We start from the raw sequence: 8,085 nt of genomic DNA, 5'->3' as shown, positions 1-8,085 counted from the left end.
TACCAGACTTGATAATCTGGGTTCATTTAAAATACAAAAATACTCAAATTATTATTTAAAAAGGCTGTTAATGAAGACTGTTTTAAAATATGTAAATTTTTATAGGATTTGTGTTATCATTAATTTTTCCATTAAATTATTTTGTATATACACATAAAAAGCATTTAGGGTTGATTTTCTGAGGATTCAAGTTTATGAATGTATTATTTTTTTGTAAATGCAGAAATTACAAAAAAATAGATACGACTGTACGTTCGTTATAATTAACGTTATAGGAGACAGACTCTTGACTGTAAGAAGGGCAAATGTGCTTTACTTAGCTTTACTAAAACAAAAAGCTTTTTCAACTGCACATTTTGATAGATTTGCTATGAAATATGGTTGGAAGTTTTGAATTGAGCAATTGTTCAAGTAATGATACTGATCACTTACAAGATCTGTGTAACGACTCCTGCTGTAGAATAATTTTAGATCTGGGCGTGACCTTTTTTTGTATGTCAAGCTCAGGATCAAAGAGTCTTAGGTTCGAGATGTGATGCCTGTGGGCACGTATAAAAGTGATATCTATCCTGTTATGTGGTTCATGGGTTTAACAAAGCCCTTCCAGTAGCGGGTGCTGCTGACTGGCTCACTATTAACCTAAATCATAAGGGGCCTTTGACCTGGCTGTTTAGTCCACGTGCGTATAAGGTGTTATTCCGATTAAAAATTCCAATAATTTTAATTTCAAGTAATATACTAGCGAGAAAAAATTCACATGCCAGAAGTGCGTGCATAAGTAACATAGAAGGTTGAGTACATTATATTAAAACAATTTTGAATACATAAATCAGCAACTTACGTGGCTACCATATTCAATATAAGGTCATAGCTAAACAGAACGTATCTTAACTACATTCTGACATTGTTTGGTGGATCACAGTTAGCGCGATGCGACCGGAAATTTATCAATATTACGATGGGTATGTAACAGCTCATTCTGACGCAAAAAAAATTTGCACCCAGATTATGAAGATGTCTTCAGATTGGGAATTTAGAATTCCCAAGACGGATATATTCCTTGTATTCAATGGTATTGGTAAATGGATCAACTTGGGGACCCAGGAACATCCAGAAAGGAAACTGCAACAGATGAGAATCCGCGAACAGAAAGACCAATGGCAAAAGCCTCCACCTACTCCAAGAAACAGTACACAACAAGAAAATATCTCTATCTGGAAAGGTGGCACAAGTTATGTGTACACAATTTGTTTCTACGACATATCCGTTTAATTGTCGCATATTTCAAGCACCTGGAGAACAAAGTAGATATTTATGCTATTTTATACGCAGTCATACTAGTCAGGTCGTCTGACACATCGCCTGTGTGATCGAACTGTTGAAATGTGTGTTGGGAATCTGTTGTGTTCGTACACTAAATGGATTATGGAAAACTTTCAGTGCGAATGGTGTACTTTAGACATGGCAACTTTACGAAAGGACCAACAGAAACTACGCTATACGGCTATTTTGAAAATACATGGTCATCATATAGAACACAAGCTTATAGAGCAACATGGACTATAACGACGTGTCGAGGCTCCAACAATGTTTTAATATAACGTACCCAACTTCTGTATCTTGTTATGAAGATACCTAAAAACTTGCTTCCAAATACACTATTGCCATGTTTCATTTCAATATGCAACAGTTCTAGCTATCAAGTTACCTATTCAATACAGTTTTCCAAATATGCTATTCTTACGCTTCTTTTCACTGAAACACAACTCCTCTAGAATTCAAGTTTTGGTTTAAAAACATATTGCTTTTACTTTACTTCACCATGTAATGCAACAGTTATGGCGATCAAATTTCCTGTTGCATGTATTTCCAATATATAACAGCTCTAACTAAGAAATTACCCATACATTTAGTTTCCATATACATTGATGTTGCATGTATTTCCAACATATAACAAACTAAGAAGTTATCCATACATTTAGTTTCATATACATTGCTGTTGCATGTATTTCCAACATATAACAGTTCTAACTAAGAAATTACCCATACATTTAGTTTCCATATACATTGCTGTTGCATGTATTTCCAACATATAACAGTTCTAACTAAGAAATTATCCATACATTTAGGTCTATATACATTGCTGTTGCATGTATTTTCAACATATAACAGTTCTAACTAAGAAATTATCCATACATTTAGTTTCCATATACATTGCTGTTGCATATATTTCCAACATATAACAGTTCTAACTAAGAAATTACTCATACATTTAGTTTCCATATACATTGCTGTTGCATATATTTCCAACATATAACAAAGAAATTATTCATACATTTAGTTTCCATATACATTGATGTTGCATGTACTTCCAACATATAACAAACTAAGAAATTATCCATACATTTAGTTTCCATATACATTGCTGTGGCATATATTTCCAACATATAACAGTTCTAACTAAGAAATTATCCATACATTTAGTTTCCATATACATTGATGTTGCATGTCTTTCCAACATATAACACTTCAGTCTATCAGGTTCCCTACATACATAGTTTTCAAACATTTTACTGTTAGTTTAAGGCTGTAATTATCAAGATATTATATAACTATTTTCCAAATATATCGTCAATCTTTCCAATATGTAACACCTCTGACTATACGGTTTCCTGATATATTGCTACTACCTTGCTTTTCAATAGAATACAACAGTTTTAGTTACAATTTTTGTGGCCTGGGCATGACCTAGGGGTTAGAGTGCCGGAATGCATGTCGGAAAGTCCCAAGTTCGACCTCCGATATGCTGCTGATCAAGCTCCGCACTTTCAGTTCTACATGGTGGTGGGGGAGGGGGCGTTATAGCCTTGATAATCATTCCAATATTCGGTTAAATGTTTGTTGCCCTCCCTCTAGTCAGAAGTTTTATATTGAAGTTGGCCATGTATGAACCTTGGGGTTTCTGACCTGCTTATTTTAGTACTATTGTTACCTACGATACTTATGATTATATATATATATTCCACTATCTATGTTGAAGATAAATTACTTTTCGCTTTTTTATATATAAAATTTCCGACGATTAAGTTATACGGCTTCTTTCATGTTTTACATTCAATCACTTAACTTATACAGCTCTAATTGTCAGATGCTCTAGTTATCAGTTTACTAGCATTACCACTTTCCTGGAGATACACGAGGTTTGACTCTTTTGTCTATTAATTGCACAATTTTCTACTGTAGTTCTGTCTTTCTCTTCAAATGTTTATTTATCCTCGACTTTTGCTTATCATGTTACCTATGCCAATAATAGTATTCTTCAAGGTGTTTTGTTATTTATGGATCAGGAATCTACACTTGCTAATAGCTAATTTCAATTAAATCTAAAATTATCTTTCTGATTAATACGATCACCATGTTTCTGGGTTTCGTTATCTATTTATTTGTAATTTGAGTAACAAGTTTAAAATTGCTTAGTTTCAAATTTCGTATTGATAATCGCTATATTACTTATGCTCACTCAGTTTATTTTTTGAATACAAATATTGAAATAACAGCAGTAAGTAGGATCCTAAAATTGGTTTATATAATTGATATTATCATGCGATTGTATGTATAATATAGATATACCTTATGAACTAATGTAGCTAACATAAACTATCTTAACTTATTTAAGCTAATACATAAATAAGATCGTAAGTCAATTATATTCAGTTCTTAATTTTACCATCGAAACTCTCAGTTTGTATTAATATTTGAATTCAAACTCACTTATGTTTATAGAGTTATTGTAAATATCCTCTCACCAAAAATAAAATGAAATTTTATTATTATTTTTCAAAACATTAATACGAATGCTGGTTTTCATCAAAAGTACCCTAGAACGCAGCTACTATTATTAGAACGTACAGTTTGTTAATGAGAAGACATTAAAATATACCGCTAGATAGCGCACTTACTAAAGAATACTGTTTGGGACAAAAGGGCGGGGCACGAGGGTTCATCTCTCTGCTTCTTGGCTCTGACTTCTCTGAACGACTGCGAAGGCGAACGAAGATGTCGAAATACATCGAATACCTATGAAGGCTGGGTAACGAAAAACCTTCGAAAACATATCCGAAACCACGAATCGAACATATCGGTAAGAAATATTCTATAATTGTAAAGATATTACCATCAACTAAGTATTAAATGGCGGAGCAAAAATTTCAGCTAAACCATTAAATTGATTTCGATTTTTTTAAGTTGCTGGTTGTTAATTTTTCTTCTTAGTGCAAAGCTAGCTACACAATAAGCTATTTGCGCTCTGTTCACGGCGAAAAATCCAACTCCAGATTTAAGCGTTGTAAGTCCGTTAATTTACCGCTGATCCATCAGGAGACTATCAAGTCGCTCTGTTAAAACTAATTTATCAGTAAATAAATGTCCCTTTCCTGTTTTCTCTATAATCTCGGGAGAAGTTATCTCTAAAACAAATGAAGGTCGATCCATTCCTTAAATCTAAGGAAAAAATATTGCCGATCAAGTTGTTGAATTGAAATATACAATTTCCTATTTCCCAACATCTGGGTTTCCTTACTTTGTGATAGAAATTAAAATTCTGATGTTTGCAACCAAGTGTTTATATTCTCATAATTCAATGTCAAATCTTTGTAAGTATATAATTAACAGTTCATAAACTATCAAGATTTTCTTAACTTTTGCGGTATTAAGATACACCGATATCTGCCAGAAAAGTATCAGATATTAGAAGAACACAGGTTCTGGAAATGTTACGCCGCAAAGAAATTACAAATACGCAAGTGTATAAAGAATACAAAATTTTTATTTACACAATGTAAGTTTCAACTTATATTGACTGGCGTCTTAGTTCACTATAAGATTACTGATTGGTTGCTGGGCCAGGAGAACATGTTCGAAGAATGTCTATATCAGACAAAAATAGAAATCAAAAGAAATATACAGAATCATACAGAAATCTCACTTTTAAATCAGACTGTAGTCCTAACGCGGTATCCGACCATTTCCCAATCTTTAGATTCTTACCTCAACGATCATTTCAATTAGATACATTCAAAGGAGAGACATCTTCAACTTTTACTAACTTTTACAAGTCTCTGTCCCACCATCCTTTGGATTGAGTATGACCCCACTTTAGTAGAGCATAAAACAGAAACAAGGTCACGCCTATGGTAGAAGTAGTGTAGTATGCAACCTTTGTCTAAGGTAGAAGATTGGTGCAAGTTTATGACTTTCCCATATCTGGCTTACAAGATTATCATTAATTACGTGCACAACACTTGGACGTATATTTTGAAGAAATTATCTGAATAAATATTTATTCTCACTAGTTATGAAGTGTAAATTATGATGACATTTCCAACCACAATACTTTAAAACTTCAAGCTTCTATGCTTGATGGTATTTTCCTTCAAGGTTCCAGTGTCTAGTGAAATGTCACGATTTAAATTTATAGCCAAATGTTGTCCCAATAGCGCTTCACGTACACTTTAAAAGTATGTCACTCTCCTCTCAGTTTAAATTGCAAAATGTCAAGAGTGATAATAATTAAATACGGATAAAAAAAATCATTGCAGAAAATAACTCTCTCCACTTCCTGCTATTTAGTTCCTAAAGACGGAATAGGGTAATAGTGATTACACTTTTAAACAGCACTAAAATGACATAAGTTGTTAACTCTATGTTGCTATTAATATATAATATTTTGTTTAGAGAAATCGTACCGTAAGAGGACGCTTTAGTTTTATTTTATATTTAATTCATATATATTCCTTTATATCTATTTTATTTTTATATAATTGCTACGTGTTGAAAATTATGACCTACAAATTCAACAAATTTCATATCACTTCATCAGTTATTTAGGTTTGGAGTGTATGTGTATCAGTAAAGTCTCCAGCTAGCTTCATCTCCCCCACAAAGTGAGATTTCTGGGTATGAAGCCAAGTTCTATTTCTGGTTATGATGTAGGTAAACCTGAGCTAAAGGCTCCAAAAGATGTAGAAGTAAACGTTGTTATAGAAACATAAACAAAACATATGACGGAAACGTCAGTTCCCAGTAAAGTTTCCTCTTATTGAATGATCATAATGACACAAATTTACTTAAAGGACTTAGAAAAGATTACGAGTATTTGAACTTAGATAAACTGTCCACGTAAGAATGTGGAAAATGAAATACTTCAATTACTTCTTTTAACTGAACGTGGCCGTGAGAAAAGTTTTTTGTTCGCATAACCCTTGGTAAGCTATCATAGGAGCTGAACGAGCATGAACAGTGCCAGTCCTATACGTTGTCTAAATATATCTTCCTGCTGTATCTAGGCGTTCACATGTTCACGTGTTTCCTATTCTAAAATTTCCGCCCCTTAATGTTGTTTAAGTTGATAAGGTGTGACGTCACCAAGACGATGTCCCGTTTACCGAAAATAGTTTTTTTTTCAAAAAAACTTTATGCAATTTCTTTGCAATATTTTCATTTTTTACAATTTCTCTGTTATTCCTTATCTAAATAAATTACCGACTACCCTTTTATAAATAAATGATGTTTGTTGTTAGTTTAAATAAATTATATCTGTGTGAAATGGAGCTCGAGTTTTGAAAAACTTTTCTCCTAAAACACAGAATAACTGATTTTGTCAACACTAGTACTTGGGATGACCTGGGAAAAACCTATAAAAAATACGTTTTCGGACAAATATATATGTTTTTATAATGTTTCTGTTCTCACAGTAGAATTCTAAAAATGGTTTCATAAAATCGACGTCATACCTTTTTAAATGTTTTTTACACGTGCATTTCTTCTTAAGATTTTTTTTTCATAAACATAGTGTGCTTAACTTGTTTGTCGTAATAACTTGTGTGGTTTGATCTCCTCTAGGATATATACAACTTTCCTGTGTTCTCCTATATGTTAATCAGTTTGCCATTTTTTTCAGTACTTACTTCTATATTCCATTGAAGACATCCAAAACAATAAAAAAATACGATTTCTTTTATCGACAAATGACTACTTATCTTATGAATATTTATGTATATTATTCGTTTTTTTAAAACTGATTTTGTGCCAATCACTTCACTACGTCATGATCTTCTACTTGATTCTGTAATATCATTTATCCTCTCTACACCATACTTTTATACATCAATAAACTACTTACACCATGATCTTGGAATAACGGTTATCTACTATATCATGATTTTTAAAATTAGTTACCTCTTTACATTATCACTATGATCTTGAAATGCCTGTTACCTCTCTATTTGAAATAATTCTGGAATGCCAGCTTTCTTCTTACAATAGTTACCTCTGACATTAGGATCATACAATACATTTTATCTCCTCCTGTCATTGTCTCAGATTACTGGTTATCTCTTGAGATCATGATCTCAAAATTCCTGTATAGAGTTCCTATTTATACTTCGACACCATATTGTTTTTACTTCTCCCTAGATTACAATTTATTTTAGAATACTAGTTATCTCTCTGGATTACGACATTAATGTGTTATCGTCCTTTTTTATAATGTTAAGATTCTTTTTACGTAAAGGCCTCGCCACTTTGTTTTACATCATCATTGTGAAATGTCTTTTAGTTTTTCTTTTTTTTTTGCTTGTTAAATTTGAAAATTCTGTAACCTATTCACTTTTGTTATTGTTATCTCCCGAACTTTTCATGATTTTGAAGTCTTAAAAATTTGGTTAGTTTGGGATGATTTTCAGGTACCTGCTATTTCCTAAAGTCCGCACCTTGAGCTTGCAATGTTTATCAAGTATCCATTCTTTTAGTTTGTACAGTCTTTATCACTGTCTTGGAACATAACAGAGACAATGAATAATTTCACCCAGTAACCTGTGACATGTACTGTTGTAAATCAAAAACTTAATGCAAGAAAACTCGTGGTTCGATTCATATCCTTCTTTCGTATAAGTTAAGGACTTTAGTCAGATAAAAGGCGCAAGTGTGAGAATAAAGGTTTGTTTTGTTTGGAATTTCGCGCAAAGCTACACGAGAGCTATCTGCTCAAGTCGTCCCTAACTTAGCAGTGTAGACTAAAGGAAAGAT

Source organism: Limulus polyphemus, unplaced genomic scaffold, assembly GCF_000517525.1.
Source record: "Limulus polyphemus unplaced genomic scaffold, Limulus_polyphemus-2.1.2 Scaffold1623, whole genome shotgun sequence".
Classification (NCBI taxonomy): domain Eukaryota; kingdom Metazoa; phylum Arthropoda; class Merostomata; order Xiphosura; family Limulidae; genus Limulus; species Limulus polyphemus.
Note: the sequence above shows the minus strand (reverse complement) of the source record.